General features: G+C 38.1%; 1 protein-coding gene across 12 annotated transcripts in view; it reads left to right on the forward strand.

Annotated features, from left to right (window-relative positions):
* TENM4 (teneurin transmembrane protein 4) overlaps nucleotides 1-23375 on the forward strand; it is a 598985-nt gene that overhangs the window by 96649 nt on the left and 478961 nt on the right. For 9 of the 12 annotated variants that reach the window (XM_072326955.1, XM_072326954.1, XM_072326960.1 and 6 more), the window contains exon 2: nucleotides 2217-2358. The exons of the other annotated variants lie outside the window; for them this stretch is intronic. The gene's annotated coding sequence lies outside the window, so the exon portion shown is untranslated. The remainder of the gene's footprint in view (nucleotides 1-2216; nucleotides 2359-23375) is intronic. 12 annotated transcript variants of the gene reach the window in all.

The following is a 23375-nucleotide window of genomic DNA, read 5'->3' on the forward strand; positions in this document are numbered from 1 at the left end:
CTTTTTTGTTGTTGCTTAGTTTGTTCTTTCTTTTAACAAAACTTTGGTGTCAACGGGAGGTATTCAGAACAGATCTTCTCAATTTTAATTATGTGAGGAATATTGTGGTTCTCATAAATAAAACAGGGTTATTTAACATTCAGATTTTAGTTCAGGGATTTGAAGCAGCGTAGTGGGCTAAGGCATATACTCTGCATTTCCATTCATTTACTAATAGGACCTTGTAAGGGCCCTCCACTTGCTCTTGAATGACGTCCACTTTTCTTGTACTGTGAATTTTCTTTTCTTTATTAAATTAATATTGTGAATATGTTAGTAATGCTGCTGGTGGAGAGAAGATGCACTGCTTCATTTTCTTTCCTGCTGTAATTAATCATAGCCCCACCTGCATCCGTGAAACTACTATTTACCCCAGCTGAACATCTCCACCTTCAGTTCAGTTCTTATACTAACCCAGTTAAAAATAAGTGTTTTATATTTAAACTTCTGCTTCATAAAGTGACATTAAGTTGGGTAATTTGTAACACAATCAACATTTACAGCATTGTCTCTACTTGAATCCATTCATGCCAGCTCCTAATAATCAAAGCATAACAGCCTCTTGGAAATGTTGTTTTAGTTTTTACAAAACTAACAAGTATATTATCTAAAAGATGTACATGTCCAGCATTCACTTATGTGCGTAAACAGTGTACAACATGGAAATTTAGACATAACAGTGCAATCTGATACCTGAAGCAGTACTTGTGGGAAGGGGTAGTGTGCACGCAGTGCATGTGGAGAGCAGTAGTTTGGTGAGGCAGAGAACTCTGAGCTGTTTTCAATTCATGACGTGTAACTTAGTGAATGATTTAGTTTTATAATACATCCAGAGCCATCCGAAATGAGCAGATCCTTTTGAGATGTCCAAACTTGTTTAAAGGACTGGCAAAGATGCAGGATCTGCTTTCTGGAGGGGCAGTTGAAGGACATTCATGGTAATTAGGGTATTTCTAGTAGATCCAGACCATTTTGTGTGGACAGCCAACCTGAGCTATGTCTTATGTCTGTAATTACAATTTTTCCAGGTTGTTTTTTGATAATTCAGAAGACCAAGTTAATTGTTATCAGAAGCCACTGGTCCATAGCAAAATCATATATTGGCATGTTTTCACTGCTTTGCTGCATATTCCACCTCTGAATGTTGTCACTAAATAAGTGGTATTGTCCAAACACACCTCACAATAAAATTATATCAGGGTTTAAGTGTCTGCAAAACTAAAAGTTCTGTTTGAGATGCCATTAAATAATGAGCTGCTAAAAATAAAGCTCAGGATGCTACCAACTTATAACATAAAGTGAAAAATAAAGGCTGGGACAGTCATTTTTTATGCATGTTGAAGCAATTGGACTTTCCTACGTATAAAACACTGGACTCTTTCTCTAATTTCTTTAAAAAGACCAATGCAAGTCTGTAAAAATTCCACTATTTTACCGATATCTTAGAATAAGTAAATGAGCTTTATAACCGGCATTAAGCATGCAATCTAGAAAGGAAGAAATACAGAAACACATTTGTTGCTAGGCAGTTTGTTTCACTGAATGCATATTTTCTCATCCTTGAGGTTTAAATCTGAGTACATACCAGCTTAGGTTGTCTTTTTCCACTCACTTTGAAGCATCTCACAATAGGTGTACAGCTGCTCCTTATCAAAGAATCATAGAATCATAGAATGGCCTGGGTTGAAAAGGACCATAATGAAATTATCCAGCCTTTAAGACCACATCTAAATGGTAAAGCCACCAGTGAGCTGTGGCACATCCCATGTACTGATCCAGAAGCATCTTGGGTAGGAACAAGGCTGTTACTCTGAGCTGGTTGACCAAATTTTGTTCCTGTGGAAATCTAAGCATGAGAAGACAGTTTGGGGGTGGATGACTTGGAAATATGGAAGAAGCCGTTAATTTCCTAGTATCAATATATACCTAAAGACAGATGCCAATTGCTGTTCTGTTGAGATGGTAATCTCTGAAAAAGGTTGTGGAGGTATTTCACTGCACTTTTTTTGTGCAGGTACTTTCAATTAATTGCTCGCAGACAGGGAGATTCTGTCTGGGTCTTTGGAATTATGAAGGCTCATAGCAGGAATATCCTGACCATTGCCAAGCAAACAAACAACCTTTACAATACATGCCAGTTTTATTCTGACACACAACACCTGGCTCCTTTTCTGTAGTGAGAATGGTTGGACCATTGCAGTGGCACTCTGATTTTTGTGGATCGTGAACAGAAAAGGGGATTGAGAAGACACCATCCGAGTTATTCTGGCACATGACTTGAGTGCTTTCTATTCTTAGACAAATGAGGATCTGAAATATGTAAGTACACCATCTTTTTTTTTATTATTATTATTATTTCTTTTTTCTTTTTTTTTTTTAAATTTATTTGTAACAATGAGAGAAAACAATAAAACTTAATTTATTGTGTGTATGGGATTTATACATTCATCATTTTCCTTCCATACGCATTTATACTCAAGTGGAGTTGATAAATCAAGTAATTTCTTGTGGTATTTCAAAGCACCATTATTTGCCTCTTGATTTCCTCCTTGGTTTTCTTTTAAGAAATGAAAAGAACAAAACACACAAAATTATATTTGCAGGGCCATTTTAAATTCATTGTTTAATAAATTGTTATCACTTGAAAAAAAGACTTTTTCTTTATTGGTAACAAGAGATTTAACTAATGAGATTGAATCAAGACAAGAAATTCTCCCAGGTTCCTGAAGCTTGAATAAATGATGTTGACATGTCAATGTATTGTTCTAGAAGTTCATTTGAAGTATAAGAAATAACCAGCATACAATTTCATGGTGGCTCGTATACTCCTTAACATAATTTATTTGTGACTATTGTGCCTCTGTTCTCTCACCATCATTCCCAACTGTCCAAACACCCACCAAAAGTCACCTTTTCTTTTCAGCACTCTCAGTACAAAGGTAATGCTTTGCACACAACAATTACAGACTTCATATTGACTTCCAAATTGATAAATCTATCTTGACTTCCACCAACACTTACTCTGAATGAATGTAACTACCACTGATTTTACAATACCTTGTGGATCTACTAATTTTGACTTGTCTAATGATGTTGCATTAGATGTCTTCTAGAACTGTAACATTATTTCTATTTAACAAATAATAAATAGAACTTGTCAGCCACAGAATACTGTCTCTCAATTCTGTGAGCGCACATCCCAAAGTATTTCGGAAAGTAAAAAGAAAATAGAAATTTGGCATATTATTAAAGTGATGAACCGAGGTTTAAAGCAGACTCAATAGATAGACAAACAGATGGATAGATAGATAGATAGATAGATAGATAGATAGATAGATAGATAGATAGATAGATATAGATAGATATAGATAGATAGATAGATAGATAGATAGATAGATAGATAGATAGATAGATAGATAGATAGATAAAAGTGGAAAATGTATTTCTACAGCTTCAAGTTAGAAACTCCACATTTGAAAGTACAGCAATAAATTATCAGGAGTTATAATGGCCTGACTTGTAAGGATGGGGCTAAGGGTCTTATAACATTTCCGGTTGTGAAATCCAACACTGAAGAATATCTTTATTCAAACATAGCTTCAATGTATAGCTTTGCATTACATGTATGTACTGATTTTCTGTTGGTTCTAAACAATATGGGTATGCTTGTATTCTTCCCTCAGCCCAGGCTATAGTTATATATTTCATATTATGATGTCTATACAGTAATGAGATGAGTCTGGACTTGTGCAGCTTTGGGGAAGTTCTTTAAAATACACATTTTAACGGTGACAGGCACATTGTTCTTGAAATGACTTTATTAAGATAAATGTGTTTTAAGGAGTGTTTAGATTTCTGACTCTATCTGACTGATTTGGTAGAGGTTGATATAGCAGTAATATCACTATATAAAGCTTCTTTTCTTTTTTCTTTTGGGGATTCCTGGAGATATTTCAATAAAAAGAAACCACAGCCTAGGCATCTCAACTGTGTTAGAGAGAAAAAAAACAACAGTATTTTTCAGGACAAATGAAAAGTGTGGTGAGGCAAAAGGGAAACACTATCGTTTTCGTTTCAAAAGCTAAATGTAATGAAGAGGCTGTGAATGCTAAAATGGAGCATTTGGCTATTTTTTCAGACATACAGATATTCAAAGGACACTGATGATACTATGACATATCCCCACAACTCCAGCTTTTGTATCAGAGTTTGTTCTGTCTCACTCCTGGAGTAAAAAGACCTCACAAGTATCGTGACTTGCTAAAACGGAGGGACAAAACACAACTGGAACAAACTGTAATTTTTCCCCCTAAAAACCTAACCTAGACTTCTTGACAGCTATGAAAACAAGCCAAGATTAAATTAAAACTCGGTATTGTGCTGGGGGTAACCATTCCCTGCCAGATGTATCATAGGTACCCTGCTGTGTGCGTGGATATTTATAGATACATCTATACAACACAAGCAGTCAAGGGAAAACAACATGTTCATAAGATGTGTTAATATCTATTTGTCCACGGTAAAACATACAGTGTTAATACATTGTATTATCAAACAAAAGTGAAGGACATAAATGAAGAGTTACTCCCATAGCATACTTCAAAGACATTAATCATGACTGTGTGGTGAATGGGGATCTACTCAGCCTGTTTCCCAGCGGTTACTGTCTTGACAGCAAATCATGTCCACCAATATCTATATAGGGTACTCTGAGAACTGGGGGAGTCTGAGTTATCAGAAACACGCATCTCCATGCTGCCAGGATGGAGATTTACACTTGAACTAGAAATTGGATTATAACCTTGCAGAAATGCACAAGGGTTATAAATGGATTTTATCAGAGTGCTTGGCCAGTTTTGAGTTCCTGCAGAAATGTTGCCACACAGGGATCTCCTCTGATGTACTCAGATATCAGCATGAATAGCCTGGTAGACAGACCAGTGCACTGGGGAAGCAAGGTCAATGTTCCTGGAACAATAGGAGACATAAAGATTCAATAATAATATCTTATTATTCTATCAAATGATGTCTGCAGAACACTTTAAAATCATTATGCGAAGAACAAAGAATGCAATGTATATACTGAGAGGCTAAAGGCTGACATTTCTATAAAGCATTTAATTAGCAGAATTCCAAGCAAGCCTGGCCTTTGGAAGAAAAATAATCTCTGGTTGCACACTGGGCATGTTGAGCTTCCATAATAAACACACAGAGAACTCCTGTAGGGCATCTACTGAATCAAGGCCATTGTTTTGCTGGTGCCATGTCCTCAAAGACCTCAAGGTTGAAAGATCTTCTATAACAGTGAACTCTGTTTTGCTTACTGCAAGTAGGGGGTTGATGGAGACATGAAACAGGATCATTCATTTATCATTTTTATTAAAGATATTTCTCAAGCTTGTTGGAGCCCTTGGCACAACTGAATTTCAGTGAGAAGACAGCATATATCCAGGTAGGAGTATCTTCCCCAAGGAAGTTCAACCATCATTCAAGGGACATAGTTTCTTGTGTCAAGGAGTGTCCAGATGAACAGTAATTAACACATTTTTATTGCTTCTACTATAAAATTGATAGCTTCTTCTTCTATCAGCAGTTACCATCCTTTTCCCTGACAGACAGTAATTTGATGTGCCCAGGATGCCAAATTAATGGACTGCAAAATAAAGCTATTTTTGCCTCATAAGGGTACACCACTACTGTTACGAAAAGGAGACACAGACACTGACCAGAGATGAGCATCTGACCATGCCCTCTGTTCTCACATTGTATCCTGCTTGGTTTAGTCTCTTTTCTATCACATTTTAGTTGCAGATCTTGCTCTGAAGCTAAGGGACCTGGTGTGGAGACCACAAAGCTGAGATCTAGCAATCTTACATCTATTCTGGATTTGCAAAGAGGTCTTCAGTAGATTATAATGGTCTATTTTGCACATTCCTATCCATAGGATAGGAATGAGGCTGATTGATATTTGTAAAGGCCAATGAGACAAATAGTAAAACCTTCTCTGTCCCCTTTAGGACTTACATTGCTTTATTATCTTTTTTGCTAGTGTTCCTTCATTATATAGTCTTTCCAGAAAATAAACTTAGGATGGGAAGAGGTGATATACTTAGACCCTTGCAGCCTGTACTATATAAATTGATTTCCACAGCCCTGTCCTTTAGCTGAAAACATTAAAGTACTCTACCTCTTTCATTAGACATGTATCATTTCTATAGTGCATGGCGGACATTGATCCATGATAATTTATCAGAAGGATTTGGAAAAGATATAAAGTTCCACAAAACTAGTGGGTAAAGCTGATGTTGTTTTTACAGGTGGAACAAGGAAAAACAGATTTGCTGATGTGCACAGTAATTATTTTCCTCAGATATAAACCTGTCAGCATAGCTACATTATACAGACTGAAACACAGTGCGCTGTTGCGAAACAAAAATACATTTAAAAATTGAATATTTGTAACTGAATTAACAAGACTGCCACTGTGGTAACTTTGGTAACTTGAAGTTTGAAGCCAGTCTTTCAGAATACAAGTTGCATAATGAGAGAATTCATATAATGTGTTTAAAAAATACAGTCATTTCCTTTTTAACATTTTCAAGATGAAGGCGATCAGATCCTAGAACAAGTGGTCCACTAAAGCTGTGTAAGTCCAGTGAAGTTGTGAAAACTCCACCCTAATATTTGGAAAAGTCTTTAATCTAACTGGACCTGATGTTTAACCACAGATCTCCCTCAGCTTCCTGTCAAAACTGAATTACCTAGTGGTTCTCTGTACTATAAACAAGAGGATCAGAGGAAAAGAGGAGGAAAGGAGACCAACAAAGAAGAAAATTTAAAGAAAAGAGTGGAAAGCCTATCTTCATCAACATCCAAAGACATCTCCGTAGCTACAGATATCTTAGTATTTCCATATGTCTGTCTTTTTCTGGGGAAAGAGAAGGCCATGTTCTCTGCAAGCTCTTGGAAAGAGTGTAAGGGGAGACTGGCTGAATTTGCTGACACATTGAAGCTTCAGCTAAATGTTAGCTGAAGTTTCCTTCCTCTGTGTCAACACTTCCACAGTGGGGATTTAGATTGCCTATCTGGACTAGATATCCTCAGGCAAAGAAGTGGGATGAGATTCCTGGCTGGAGGCATTTCCATCCTTGTAAGCTCCCTTCATACTTAATGCCATTGCAGTTGGCATACGTGAATGATAGTAAACTGTTATCAGCCACTTCACAATATCCCTGCTAAGGAGAAGGTTAATCCTCTGTCTCCTTGACTTGGCTAATTCATAACAGCAACATGTCATACACCATAACCAAATCTGAAGTGCCTGAGGAGTCAAGTTATTACCAAAGTGGATCCTCTCCTCTTTGAAATTTCCTGTCCAAAGGATATTGTGATTTGTTTCAACCTGGAGACAAATTACCAGGCAAAATAAGCCATGCACATGCCCCATGAGATGTACTCAATTGGATTCTCCTGTCATCTACTCCCATCTTTCTCATCTCCTTTCAGCCTGATTCCTGCATCCTTCTTTGATTTTCCTACTTACAGCATGGATGGGGAACACAAATTTTTCTGCTCTTTTCCTTATTTCTGCACCCCAGGAAGATGGATTTTAGGTAGGAAATCATCACTGAATTTGATAAAGAAATTCCATCATTTAAATTCTGTCTTCAACTCTGCAATTTTGTGTAGAGCCACAATAGTGGCTGCAGGCTTTTTAACCTTCACAGCAGTAGAATTCTTACACAGACATTGTCCTCAGGATTTACTGAATTGGGATCTAGGTATTTTAATTTTCTCTTGGCCACTTCTCAGAAGAAAACCGTGCACTGTGCTGTCCTCTATGCATCTAGCTCTCTGACATTTCTGGTGGCTCTAAATAGTGCTATTGCGTAAGATTCTTCTTGAAAAGATTTACTCCACACCCTCAAATTCATGCCTGCTGCACAACTCCTCATCAAATAAATTTGAGTGAAATACCCACATACTTGGAGCAAAGGGTATTTATGGACAAGTGTTCTCTAAGCCATGGTCTTCGTCTGTGTTAACTTTCGTTGTACTTTGGTGGCCTCCAGCTGATAGGAATGATATGAAGTTTCATGCCATTTGTAACTGTTAAAAGTTTCCAAGTTGAGAAGGTTTACTGTGGAACATGCAAATTAGCAAAATTTTTATGCAGTTTTCTGAGAACTCTTTTTTTCCCACCTGTGTAGCCAAGATAGCACAATCGTCATTGTATCAGCAAATAAAGCAATTATGTAGTTTAAGTTGGCCCTTCAAAGCATACTCAGCCCTGTATAAATGCCTTTACTCTTCGCATATAGTAAGAACTCAAGACCTTTCCACTTGCCTCTTATCTACCTATTGCAGATAGGGAAAGGGGGAAAGAAGCCACCTGCCATGAGAAGGTGAGCTCTGAATTTGGGTACATGATCTGCAGGACAAAAACAGTTAATACTTCTGAATGAACTACTTCTAATATAGATAGCTTGTGAAAACAAAAATTAATGAAATCCAGTGTCCTTTTCATAAAGTATTTGAAGGAACTCTTGCTTGATAGCACTTGTCAATCAGTCCTTTGCTACTGTTCTTTTTTTACCTCCCCTTTTTTAAGTTGGTGTCTGCCTGGAAGGCCACAAACAAATCTCAGGCTGTTACCTGGGATAACAAGGATATTGTGAAAATGTTCTCTTCCAGTCCTTGAATTTCTCTGCTGGTACAAATAAATAAACTGTGAAATCTATATTGATGGGTGCAAGGAGCAAATGCATGATAAAACCTTTGAGAAGGATATGCAAAAATATCCATGAGTATACTGTGAGGATGTTTTTGAAATCATATATACCTAATTACTAATAAGTTGTCAAAACATATGCAAGATTCTGCAAACTCCGGAACCTTCAGGTGATTACTTTGCCTTTTTTCCACAATGAGTCAAACTGAAAATAACCAGATATTTACTTCCTGGATGTTCTTTTTGTTCATTTGATGATCTTAAGTAGTTACAGTTCTGTTAGCAGTCTTCAAGGATTTGGTAGAAATGTTTTAGTTATACATACATTACTTTTCAAAACTTGTGCTTAAAATATGTATAGAGATCTGTAGCAGTCTTTCCTACTTTGCCATTCATTTTCATTTCACTGTATTGTGAAATACTAAGCTGTTTTATTTTACATTTGTTGATATTCCTGTAGACATGTATGCTATATTTATGGTTTAATTATTTGGATTTCTTATACTGCATCATACCCAATTAATCTCCCATTATTATGTACCTGGCTTTAGTTGGTATGCAAAATAGTCAGTACACAACTAAAATAGGAGTTCATAAAGATTCAGCTGAAGTAAATCAAGTAGGCTGCTGTAAGATTAGGTGAAAGTATGAGTTCGTCCATCAGCAGCTCAGAGCTTTGCTGAGCATCTTCTCTGGCAGAATAATTATGGTGCACAAGAAAACAATTTTCTTACCATCCTGTGCAACGGTGCCATTTGTGATGGCATTTTCTGTCAATACTCATGTGAGATGGAGGGATTAATTTTACATTCAAACATTACAGCCTGCCAGGTTAATAAACCATACTTATAAAATAGTACCTCCCTGAATGCATTGTTTTGTTCTTTAGCTCAGGAGATTGAACACTGATATTGAACCGGTGTCTTTCTTCAGGAACTGTGTGGTGATATATGGTGCACTGTGTTTGTTGTGATATTGATGTACAGGGAGCCAGACTGAAGGATGGGGTTGGCACACATCATGTCTGCATCTTTTTATTGCAGTGTAATAATGCATATCACAGTGGGGCCAGATATTTTGCTGGTAGGTTTTTAGATCAGTTCTTTTGTGGAAGTCAAGTCAGTTGGGATGGACTCTTTTTGGTGAGATGCAGCAAGAGAACAAGGGGAAAATGAGCAGAAACTGGACTACAGGAAATTCTGTACTAATAAGAGCAAGAACTTCCTTACAGTGAGAGTGACAAAACACTGGAATATGTTGCTCAGAGAGGTGATGGAGTCTCTTTCTCTGGAGATATTTGAGAACTGTTTGGATGTCTATCTGTGCAACCTGCTGTAGTGAACCTGCTTTAACAGTAGGGGGATGGGCTTGATGATCTCCAGAGGTCCCTTCCAACCTTTTGGTTCTGTTATTGTGTGATTCTGTGATTCTTCCTGAAATGGAGATAAGGAGCACAAAGTTTTCAGAAAATCTTTAGAAGGTCTTTAAAAGCACACACAAATACACACCTTCACAGAACACAGATAAGCTTTGTAAAAGGAAGTTGTAGTAAGGTGAAGGCTGGCCTCTTCTCCCCAGTATCTAGAGATAGGGTGAGAGGTAATGGCCTGAAGTTGAACCAGGGTAGGTTCAGGTTGCTTACTATGAAAAATTCCTTCTTTGAAAGAACAGTCAGGCATTGTAACAGGCTACCTTCTGTCGTAAAAGGAATGAAGTGACAAGTTATGACACTTTTACACATATTTAATTGAACATTAGGTGTTCTATCAGTATAGCCATGCAAGTAACTAGAGTTGTGTTCAGTATATGGGTGAAGGGGAAGTGGTTTCAGACTGGAACAGGGGAGACTAAGGGTATAAGAAATAGCTTTTTATTATAGGAGTAGCAAAGCACTGGTACAGGTTGACCAGAGAGATGGTGGATGCCCCATCCTTGGACACATCAGGCTGGAAGGGGCTCTGATGGAGCTGAGGATGTCCCTGTTCATTGCAGGGGAGTTGGACCAGATCGTCTTTAGAGACTAAGTTCCTTTTAGTAAGCAAAATGCCTTTCATAGTGGAAATACATAGAACTACATCCCTTTTCCATTGTTGTTAAGAAGAGTGCTACATTAGCAGTATCTCCATGACAAAGTGGAGTTGGGATTGGATTGCTTGCAAACTGTCACAAATCTGAATCTGGATTAGTATTTAATTGCATCAAGGTTCTGGCTGGCATGGCCTATCAGCAGGTTTGTTTTTCTTTCATCAGGCTTCATATGTTAATATTGCTGACAGGCAAAGAGTGAAGTGAAAAGCAACAGATACCCAGAACTGCTGCCCACAAGAAACCAAAGGAGGGAGAGAGACCAGGGAACTGAAGTTATACAACAAAAAATGAAAAATACATTTGAGAAGAATGAGGATCAGGAGGAACAACACAGATAAGAAGGGCAAGAAGGAAGGCAGTGAGCAAACAAATGGAAGGAACAGTGCAAGAAGAACAAGATTGGCACCAAAACATACCCCAGGTTCTGTGAGTGCCTGATTGTGAGGGCCAAAGCAAAGAGCAGCTGCATTTCTCCCCACATTCTATGGCTGCTATTTAATTAATAAATACACAGGTTATGCCAAAGTAAAGCACTGCATCAACAACTTTCACCTTCTGTGTAATAGGATCTCATTGGCTAAACCTGTGTTAAGCCCAGCAGCTCACATGGGTGACCTTTTCTCCCAGACACTGACTCTAATCAGCACTCTTTGCTGCTAACACTTGCTCCTTTGGCTGCCCATAGTCTTTCCTTTATGAGGGTATGGAGCCATTACAGCAGCAGTAGCAGCTGAAAGTGATTCCTGAAGAAATATTATTAATTCTGTGGGTGTCAGTCTGATGGCTGACTTGAAGACACACATGCACCCAGTGCTTTGCTTCTATTGTTCACTTTCATTTTCAATGAAGTAGTTTTGCTGACCTTCTCTACTTCACTGTTTTCGATGTGTATTAAAAGTGTAACACACAAGCACAAGCAGAGTATACCAACAGATCAGGTGCGGCTCCATAATATCACACAACCAATCAGTCTGCACTGATTTAATCATTCAGATCGCATCTTTGTTCTACACTGACAAACTAATTCTCCCCCCAGTAAAGAGGCAAGATGCCAGCATTTAAAGATACTAGTCTCTTGTCTCTTGCATTCTGTCTGCATTTTCCTGAATTTCATTCCTTTGTCAAAAAGTGGGAAGTTCTCTTACAGGGAGCTAAACCAATCTCTGGTGTTTCAACTCCTGAATCTTCCTGTGCCTTCAGTTCACAAAGGATGAGGCTCTGCACAAGAATGAGTTAAATTCCTTTGCCAATAATTAACAGTTACTCAAACCCTTAGGTTCCCCAAAATCTCAGGGTCAGCTCAAAAGTGGATTTTCCTCTCATTTTTTCTTAAAACCACAGGAGACATCAATTTTTGTATAATTTCCCTCAAAGGTGAACTGGCCTGGGCATTCATGAAAATTGAGGTGATTTTGTTGTTTGACTTTAAGAGCTGTTTGATGGGACAGAATAAAGCCCTGTAATTGCACAGCCTTGACTCAAGATCTAAAAGTCTTAGCTTCATAGATTGATTTCATTACTCATTTTAGTGGAAAAGCTTACAAGCAACCAGATTTGCCCTGAAGGTTAGGTAGATCATCTATGCATATAATCTCATCTGAAGTCCATCTGAGATTTCTTAAAAGTTCCTTTAGATTATGTTTCTTTTCCTTTGGTGCTGTCTTGAAAGATCAATCCCAGAGTCTGATCATTAAAGAATTTCATATCATTGCCTTTGCTTGGTTAGGAAATATGGCATATCTCTGCAAGAGCACTCTTCTTTTCCTGAGTCTGCAGAGCCCCTATTTACAAAACAAGCACCAAGAAATTTGCTGAATGGATGGCAGAGAAGGAGTTCAGCTTTAAAAAGGCAGATAAAATTAAATGTAGATCTCATGTTTTTAAATCACTTATAATTACATGTTATTTTGCCTTTACTGCTGTTAATTAGAATTATTTAATTGATTTATCAATTCAGTAGCGTTCTTGGTGGCAAAATATTTGAGAGAAGATGCAGCATAAAGAATGTCTTTAAGGGAACTCGCAGGTTTTTGTCACACTGTAGCTACCTAATACCAACCTGCACCTACGTTCTAAAAAAGTAAGCGCCATTTTTAGAGAAGTTATGTATTGAGAAAAAACCTAAGATTAATCACTGTAGCTGTTCCCAACTATAGTAAGTCACAAGCAATATATTAAGTTTAAAAGCCTTTGTTAAAAAACAAACAAACAAAAAACCCACAAAATTCACAACTGCAAGAGACCCAGCCAATTAGATCAGCAACCTAATCTAACAGTTTCATAATTTCAAAGATTGTTGAGGTCAGAGAAACCATTAGCTCTTCCACCTTGACCTCCTCTTTAATGAGGGTGATGGAATTTCATTCATTCCCTGCTGGAGCCTAGAAACTCCAGTGCAGACAACTCTTATCTTCCAGAGACGCTCTGAGCACATTCAGAGATAGAGATTCCCCCCCGTGCCTATCACAAGTGCACTTAAGTGGTTAAGTGCATACACTGTTAAGCATCTGTACCTTTTTTTTTCTGGTGTGAGCTTGTGAAGCTTCACCTTTGAATCCTTGGTTCAATGCTAAATAAAGCATGCCCCAGTGACTCCTATTTACAGATTTCTTAGTACACCTAGATAAGTTTTTCACTATCTTTCCCCGTGTTTTTACTTGCCTTTTCATATCTTTTATGTGGGAGAGGGAAAGTCTGTCAGCCACTGCTCATGTTGATTTCAGTCTATTTATTTTCTAACACGGTGATGTTTAGTAAATTCTGAAGGCTATTTCTGAGCATTTTTCTTTTTTCAAAAAAGGAAAAATCCTTGTTTTTTTTTTTTTTCCAGCATTTCTCTCTTCCTTACTAACAGCTGCTATTTAATGTTGAAGTCCTGGACAGTATCTCTGTAAAGTTAAAACAAGACCCTTCATTGTGACACAGTCAAAAACAAAAGTCTGTCATTTAAAAAAAAAATTATGGGTCACCTGCCTGGCTCCTATAACTACTGATAACAAGCAGATGGAAAGGAGCTTGCTTTAGCCAACTTTTACCTTCAGCCCAAATGTTTTCTATTATTGTCTTGCTACTGATCCTATGTGAAAAGAATTCTTTTCTGGTATTTCTGTGTTAGAACCACAAGAGCCATGATTTAATAGACGTGCTTATAGCACATTATATGTTACAGGCGTCTTTTCAGAGATTTCAAAGCCACATCTTGACAGTTTCATTTTTTTAAGAGATGCCTTTAATAACCGTTTCTTGCTGACTTAAGAAATGAAGGGGGAAAGTGTAACTTCAAAGTGTTGGCAAAATAATGTGAATTATCCAAGTGTACTTGTAAAGTTGTTTCCAGTTACAGTAGTAGTAACTCGAGGCTGATAGCTGATTTCCCCTTTCCCAGCTGTTTCCAATTTAAGCTGGTATCTTTTGGAGTTGCTCCATACAATGTTGCTGTACAACAAATCAGTTTATTTGTCTGTATTTTCTAAAAGAAAAAAGAAAAAATATAAGGAAAAAAAAAAAAAAGATCGCACAAAACAAGAAACAACACATAGAAGCTACTAATTAGATTAGTAAGTACACATGATACTTCCAGTTTTTTTATCTTTCTAAAGGGCTGAAAGACATAACTAACACAATTGAAATTAAAGAGATTTATAATAATTTGAATCACAACGTGAAGACCTGTGTGTCTTTGCATACAGGGTTGAAAATTTACCAGTAACTTTCATGTATGAGCTACTGTGGAGATGATCTTTTTCTTCATCTAAGCAATAATATGGCAAAATAAGAGAAAGTAATAAAAGAAATTAATATTTAAATAGTTAATCATACATTATTAATAGCATTAGAAGTAGCATTAATTAAGGCCTTTATATACCTTTTCCCATCCTTCCCCTATGTTGCTGTCCAGACCAATCATATAGCCTTACCATACCAATAGCCTTTGACCAGAGGTGTAATTGCTATTAATTATTAGTCTTATAGCTGGCATCAGGCTCACTAAACTCTTCCCTTCAATACTGCTTCCAGAGTTGCAAAATTCTGCTGGTTCTGCTATTGCAGACCAACCTATGGACTGGTTTTAGACTGCTGGGATTTTTTACCCCTGATTTTCTCCCTTGGGTATTGTCTTTTTCCCCCCTAATTATATATTTTCACACCATTGATCAATTTATCCTGCTTTTTGTCTTACAACAGAAGTATTTGTAGCACTGGGAAGGAAAGGTTTCTAACACTAGGGACACTGAGCACCATACACAGATAATCTGCAATGCTTGATGAGTTTCTGTCACTATGAGAGCAAGTTAAATAAACATCTGTCAGACATGACCTCCCCATAGATAAGTCTGCCTGGGGGCACAGGGATGGAATAGATAACCACTGGAGATCTTTTCTGGCCATAAGTTTCTAGGACCCGGAGGGGAATAAAGCAGGCTAAGCTCACTGCAATGCATGGCTATGACCTGGTCTGTCCTGTGCAAGTGCATTGCTAAAGAAGTCCAGGGACCATCCCAGCACTACCTGAAACAGAGCACACAGTTGACTTCTACATCTGGGTCCTGGAAGTAAACTTCTAATTTTATTCAACAGGTATATTTTTCCTTTTGGTCATCAGTAATAGAAGTGAGAAATTAAGTGACATTTGTATGTACCCCCATCTTTATAGACTCTGCAAGTTACAGCCCTGATAAATAAGGAAAATTAAGTCTCCCCAGATTCCCTATTGCAAGGTGATATTTCCATTATTTTCCCCTTCTGCAGCTCTCATTCTCTGCCCTACAAGAGAGCCTAATACAGATAGCAAAGAAATGACAAAGCTCATCTCCCCATTCCGGGGATCTCACTAGAGAGAGGCAGGTGTTGCATTATGCAGAGAGAGCATGTTCCTCAGTAATATTATCCTGGGAATTATCTTAGAGAGATTGACCTGTGAATAATAGCCAAGCCTCAGGGTTAGCCCAGCAGTAATTATCCGCTAGACATTTTCACTAGCCGTATACTTTCAGGTCAAGAGGCAAACATGAGGAATCGCATCCGTGCTTCACGGCAAATTATCATTCAATTACTGTGACTTTTGTACCCCACCAAATGTAAATTGAATTGTCCTTCCTTTTATAATACTTATTTGTATGAGAAATTCCAGGGAGTTTTAAACGCAAGATACATAAGCAATTTAGTGGGAACTAGGAACTGACCCACAGACTGTAATAAAATACTATAGACGTTTTCCATCCAAATTGTTTTGGAGGTGGGGATCTGTGGCTCACAGTTGTAGGCTGTGTGTTTGTTGCAATCTAAGTTATTTGGAGACAACCGTTCTCCAGCAGTCTTCAATTCATGAAAGAGGAGTTGTGCCCTAGAAAGCCCCTTGCACATGTGCAGTAACACATAGTACCTTTATGTTTATAATTGGCTTATGCCAAGTTTTGAGCAAATTTTCCAAGGTTATTGGATATAAGGAAAAATGTCTTTTCAGAAAGATTTGTAATGCAGTAGCACAGGCTGCCCAGGGAGGTGGTGGAGTCACCATCCCTGTTCAGGATGTTCAAGATGTTCTGTGGTAGCAGCTATAATGGGAGGATGGTTGGACTAGATGATCTTGTAGGTCCTTTTCAACCTTGTGATTCTATGATTCTATTATTAGAAACCTGGAAGTGTGGCACTGAGGGATATAGTCAGTGGGCATGGTGAGAATGGGTTTGTGTTGGAGCTGATGATCTTTGTGATCTTTTCCAATCATAATGATTCTATCGTTCTGTGATTCTAAGGTTAAACCCTATTTATGAGTTAGCTATTGGAGTCAGAACACTGACATGGTGGGGTGCCATAGCTCAATAAGCTGAAGTATGTATGTATAGCTCAGGGTCAAAGGGCTTAGCACAGAGCAACAACTTATGGTAGCTCTTTTTGCCATGAAAGAAAACATTTTGAGTCTTACTGTTATGATACACAGACAATAGAGAAGTACACCTGGCAAACAGCTTTGGAGTAGTACATCGGTGTGAAAATATATTGAAATGAACCCTTAAAAGGGACATAATCCACTTCAAACCATAATTTGTAGGTATCTTTCTTAACCTGATTTATTGCAGAAATGCCTTAAACCATGGAGAGAGAAGTCATTTGAAAATGCACTTGACTTGCTGTTAATTATTGATCTCTGTGTTTGATTTTGATTTTGCATGTAGTTTAGCCTACATGGGGAAAAATCAATAAAATCTGTTTTAGTTTTGTTTATAGTCTGTTTCTCCCTCTGGCTGCCGAAATAGTGGTGGTTAGATTTCAGGGTCTATTCTGGGACATGAATGCCTGAAAAACAGGAGGTTTGAATTTGCTTTTTTTTCTTCATCCTGGATTTGATAGAAGTTTTGTTTGAGATAGTATGAAGGAGATTTCTTAAAGAAATTCAAGTTTTGTTTGGAAAAAAGAAAACAAGGTATATGGAAAGAAGCGGTTTGGATTAGGTGCATCTGATTAACTGTAAATATTCACAGCTGAGGCAATCACCACAGGCTGCTTTTTTAGCAGCGGAGAGAAATAATCTAGGTTGCAATCTTTTCATTTTAAAAGAGATGTCTAAAATAAAGACATGTAATATGTGGCTGGCAATGTCTAATTCATTCTAGGGATTAGAAAAAGAGTCCAGGGTGACATGTTTGGATAGATTCTGGAGAGAACTCGAGTTATAAGATTTCTTTTCCTGTCAGCATGGGATCTCTCTCCTTCATTTGTGTTGAGATTGCCAGCTCCATTCCTTGGGTGTGGATTTGGTTTTAAATACCAGGCTACAAAGTTACAATCCCATTCCTTTGGGTAGTTGGGTAGCCTTAATTCCAGCATGCAAAGATGCAAAGGAAAGAGAATATCCCCTTCTACATCGCCTTTAAACTTTTTATAAGGTCACTCAACAGGGAGAGTGTTAGCTCCTGCATCATCAAAAGCTCTTTCTTACCTCTACTTGCAGAAGTGTGTTTTGAACCTAGATCTGTTTCTTTTGAGGAAGTTCAGTTTACTTCATTATTGCATGAAAGAGCAATGTACTATCATAAATGTTTTGGAAGAATAGATAGCTCCTGAAAGGCTACAGAAACTCAGTTTGATGAGAGCTGAATGAATCTCATTTTTAGATGAACTTAAGATTTTCCTAAGCCAAGAATGCAGGCAGAATATAAGTGAAATTCCCTTTTTAGTGTCATCCTCTGCTGCTTTTCGTTAATCAACTGGAATTCTGTCAATTCTGTCCATGAACACAAAAGGTAACAAAGAAATAATACCTCTACACTTTTACCAGACTTTTAAACAAGAGAGGTCTTTGCTGCAATGGGAAATTCATGGAAGACTGCAGTAGGGTAAAAGTTGAAAACCATTGCTGCAGAGGAAATGTAAGGTTATTCGCTTACAGAAGATATCCTCTTGCCAAAAGGTACATAGGACAAATCTGTACTGAGTCTGTCTGAGATTTAATGTTGCACGTCTGTTGATTGTATGTCCAGATATTATGGAAAAATGGCCATATAAATGGATCTGGGTAAAATATTTCAGTGGTTTGTGTACCATATAATGTGATGTGATGTCCATATATATTATCAGTTCTCCATCTCAGAAAAGCAAAACTAAAAATAAGAAAAACTTTGACATGAAAGATTTCAATGGCTTGGTAGAAACTGTTAGCTTAAACCTACTGGGCTAAAGAAATAAAAACGTAAAAGAATGAAGGAAAACTGCCTCCACAAAGAAAAACTTGATATGTTGGTCCAAGCTAAATGTTTCTGTTGATCCCACTTATTTTTTTTCCTTCCAATTACATGGCTGCTTTTTTAGTGAAAAGTAAAACAAGAAAGCTCATTTAGGTCAGCCTAAGATACAGTTGTTCCTTTCTTAATTTTTTTTTTTTGCTTCACTTTATGAATCAAGATGTTTAATAGAGCCAAAGTCTTCAAAGCTCTTTTAGTAACATAAGTGAATGAATGTGCGTGAGCTAAGTTCAAGCTGTAATGATAGTGCTTAGTATTCCTTTTAATTCTTGCAGTGAAGCTAATTCTTACTTTATTTTATACTTGAGCAAAGTATACCCTTAAGTATGAACTTAATGCTAGTTGAAGTTGCTGTTTGAATCAGGTCCTCTGTATGGGAATGTTACAATGAAAATACATAGGGGAAACAGGGAAATGGAAAGACAGTGAAAGCAATGAAGAATCATAGAAGCACAGAATCAGAGAATGGCTTGGGTTGGAAGGGACTTCAAAAATCACCCAGCTCCAAGCCCCTGCCATAGGCTGGTTGCCCCCCACCAGCTCAGACTGCCCAGGACCCCATCCAACCTGGTCTTGGGCACCTCCAGGGATGTGGCACCCACAGCTCTCTGGGCTGCAGTGCCAGTGCTAGGAAAATAGCAAAGTAGAAATTAATGAAGTGTCTACTGTGAAATAAATGTTGATTATTAAATTCAACTAAGTGATGTAAGACTGTATCTTATTATACACAGATATAGAGATGCCTTATGGATCTGGAGATCCCTTGCTTCTGGAGAGTTGAAATAGCAACAATAATAATTCCCTATTGGAATTTTGTATGCTATCATATCATAAATATTTTCTCCAAATGATATTTAAAAATGCAGCCCATAGACACATATCCTGGCTAGATTTATCTGAAGCAAGATGATTTAGTCACATTCTCAGTGAAGGGACATGTAATAAAATTTTTCAATTAACATTTACCATTGTGGTTTTTAAAGAGAATTTTTAAAAGTTTTGTCTTTCAAAGAAAAAGTGAGTAGAACTATTTGTAATATTTAACCATCAGGTAACTTTATCATTTTTTTGAGTCTCTGTGTCTTAGTCAGTAAACAAAATAAATTCTGATTACTAAACAAAATAAATTCTGATTCATTCGGTCAGGAAAAAAAAAGTAATTAAAAGGTTAAAACTTACAAAATGCTGTGAAAGATAGGAGGGCAGGGAGAAAAAAAGCCACTGTACAAGCTTCACTGGTTAAAAAAATTGAATTTTTGTAATTCTTTGCCTATGTTATCAGGCGAGGCTTACAGTAATCCTCCCAGAAGGTAGATCTACAGGTATTTAATGTATTCATAGAAGCTGTGTAGAGTATTGGCAGAATTCAAAGCCTGGAGTGAGGAGCTCCCAAACGAGTGTTGCTGAGCCAGGGCCCCTGTTGACTTACAAATCCAGTGTGCAGAAATATGTGCAAAGCAGCATCTGTGCTAGGCAACTGTGCTGTGTACATCAACACATGTCAGAAACAGACCTCTCATTAGTTCCCACCTCAGGCTGTGCTGGATACACATGGAAATGCATGTCCAAAAGTTGGACATGACTCACAAGGAAACAGGTGAACAACCCTGACATTACTGCTGCCAAGCCTGGCAGGAATTTTATTCCACATGACGTTTCCTATAGCTGGACTTAAAACTCTTTTTGCCCTCTGCAGTATTGTTCATGCAGTTCTTCCACCGTGCTGTGCCATTACAGCCATCCTTCCAGCCATCTAGGAAGAGGTTGCCTAAATTCGTTGACTAATGGGGTGGCATCTTTCATTTTTTTCTGCTCTCAGGCTTTTTGCCTTTTGGCTTTTGCAGTGCATAGGAGGCATGGGACATTGCATCCACAGGCAAGACTCTAGGCTGAAGGTCGGGAGATGGAGAACTGCTTTGCTTGATTACAACACAGATCCTTCCAACACTGTGACCTGTCTGACATCCACCAGATCCTGATTACTCAAAGAATCTAGGAATGTGAACAATTTATTTGTAAGCAAGGAATCTGAATACTTATTCTCTGAAAGAGTGATGAGACATAGGCACAGGCTGTCCAGGTGGTGAAGTCACCATCCCTGGAGGTGTTCCAGAACCATGGAGATGTGGTACTGAGGAACATGGTCAGTGAGTATGGTAAGGATGGATTGGAGTTGGGCTTGGCGATCTTAGAGGTCTTTCCCAACCTGAATAATTCTGTGATTCTATTCTGTACCTCTTCTATACACTCAGTGACTAATTACCCTGAGAAGCTGCGAGGTTTTTCAGCTAGAAGTTTATTGAGATAACTGTGCTGAGTCCTGTAACTTTGATGGGAGTAAACAGTTCTTCTTCCATTGATACCAAGTGTGGTGAAGCTGATACAAACCAGCTGGACCTGGTCTTACAGTTTATTTAACAGTAAGCTATCTAAAAATATTGATTTGCACTGTCTGTGCTTCTGCTCTCTGCTTCTGACCTGTGGCCTCTTCTTGTGTAAACACGTATTCTTTGGCTGGTGAGAGACATAATGATGGTCCCTGGTCCATAAGCTGAAATCAAGTTTGTTTAAAAAGCCTCTCCAAGGACACTTCACCCACTGAAAGTCAATGATGATGGTCCTTATAAATCCGATGTTAATAACAACATTGTGAGCTGCCTGACCATGTAGTAGTGCTGACAGAAAAATACACAGGTTGAAACATCATGTAGATCATTTAAAAAACATTACTATGTACCCACAAAAAGATTTTACTGTTGAAATTGCGGTATAGAAGAACTACTTGCATGCCCTGGATCTCCTCAATGTTTCAAGAAGGCTGTATGAAAGAAGGGGATAGACTCTTTAGCAAGATCTGTTGTGACAGGACAAAGGGAAATGGCTCCAAATTAAAATGGGAGATTTAGACTGGATATGGTAATTTTTTCCTTACAGTATAAGGGATGAGACACTGACACAGATTGCTGAAAGAGGTGGCGAGTGCCCCATCCCTGGGGACATCCAAGGTCAAGCTGGATGGACTCTGAGCACCTGATAGAGCAGTGGGTGTCCTTATTCAGGGGAGTTGGACCAAATTTCTATAAAGATCCCTTCCAGCTCAAACACAGAGACCCAGAGCTTTGCTTGGATGCATTTTGTCCCTTGCAGTGACATTGGTGTACCTGAGGAAAAAAGGATGGTACTTTGTCTTCGGAAAAAAATAAAATAAAATAATCTACCTGTGTGAGCTATGTAAAAGACAAGTCTTATCTCTAGTACAATATAAAGAAAAGAGCCTGACATTTCAAGTCCTCACTAAAAATGAACATTGCTGCTCTTTCTGAAAAAAATAGTATGTATTAAGACTGTGCAAATCATCAGCAGCAACTCTCAAGAACTGAGAGACAGAAAGGAGTAAGGCACCTTTCCTTTTGTGAATGAGTTATGGGTAACACAATGAGAAACACTTCAGGGCAAATTCCATGAAATCTTTGACTGCCTTTGAAATACCAGGACCTGGAAGAGTGGCTGGCCCTTTTGTGCCTTGCACACCGGACATCAGATGTCTGCTGCAGGTATGAATATGAATCTAAGTCTTGAGTGTAGTGTACCCAGCTATACAGAGGAAGGACTCCTTTAGCCAGACAGGCCTAAAAGGACAATACAGAATGAGTAAAGACTGGCCCAGTTTTCTTCTCCCCTGCAGCCTGCACTTTGGCTGATATCTCTTTAAAAGGGAGATGTCCAGCTTGTTTGTATTTCATGCCAGGCTGTGCACAAATTTCAGTGGCTGCAGATCTTATCAATCAGTCTCACCAAATTTATTAATAAATGACTGCATACCAACATCCTCCTGCTGGAGGTGGTTAACATAGGTACCAAGTCCCATTCTATCTGGATTATCAGAATCACTGCTTTGTTTCTAGAATGGGGGAACCACATGATTAATTTGGATGCATAAAGGCTAACATACAGTGGAGAAGTCACTGCACACACCCAGGTTTTTAAAGAAAAAAACGTCTTAAGGCAGATCAAAGCAGTTGCCTCCTGAGGGTTCCTAATTAGAATCAAAGAATCATAGAATCAGTAAGGCTGGAAAAGACCTCCAGGAAGCCAAGGGGCACCAGCTCAGTTATCTAATGTGGGATGATCAGCACCCTGCTCCAAACAAACAAACATAAACTAATATGATTATGTGTTGTATTCATAGCTCTTTCTACACGCATGTGGTTGAAGATTAATGCTTAAAGCCTTTGTACTTTTCTAAAAAAGATCAACTGGATTAAAAGTGAAAGTAATGCATAAAATTCCTGGAAGTATAGCAAGTTTAAGGGAAACGGCCGCTGATCCATATTCTTGGGATTAAACCTCATATTAGGAAATAAATGATATTTTGCAGCTCAGAATGGACAAGGATGTAGATTCATAAGCAAGATTTAAGTTGACTAGTGAAATGCAGGGCTAAGATCCTTGTAGCCTGCTACAGAGACACTGAGATCCTTGTCACTAATTAAACTTTTATTTTGTTCCCCCACGAACAAGACAATTAATTATTTAGAATACCAATCAATCAGGGGTTAGATGTACTAATCAAAAACATTCCAGCTGCTAAGTATTGCTCACTTAAGACATTGATCAGCTGTAGGATGCTCTGTAGACCATTTAGATGAGTATTTTCTGACAATGTGCTTCAAACCCCCTTGAGGTCAAATCTTTGACACCGTCTGCTGGACCATGTGGAAGGCTGAATGCCAGACTGTCTGACAGACTGTAATTATTTTCTGTCCTGATGCCCT

This window comes from Excalfactoria chinensis, chromosome 1 (genome assembly GCF_039878825.1).
Source record: "Excalfactoria chinensis isolate bCotChi1 chromosome 1, bCotChi1.hap2, whole genome shotgun sequence".
Classification (NCBI taxonomy): Eukaryota; Metazoa; Chordata; class Aves; order Galliformes; family Phasianidae; genus Excalfactoria; species Excalfactoria chinensis.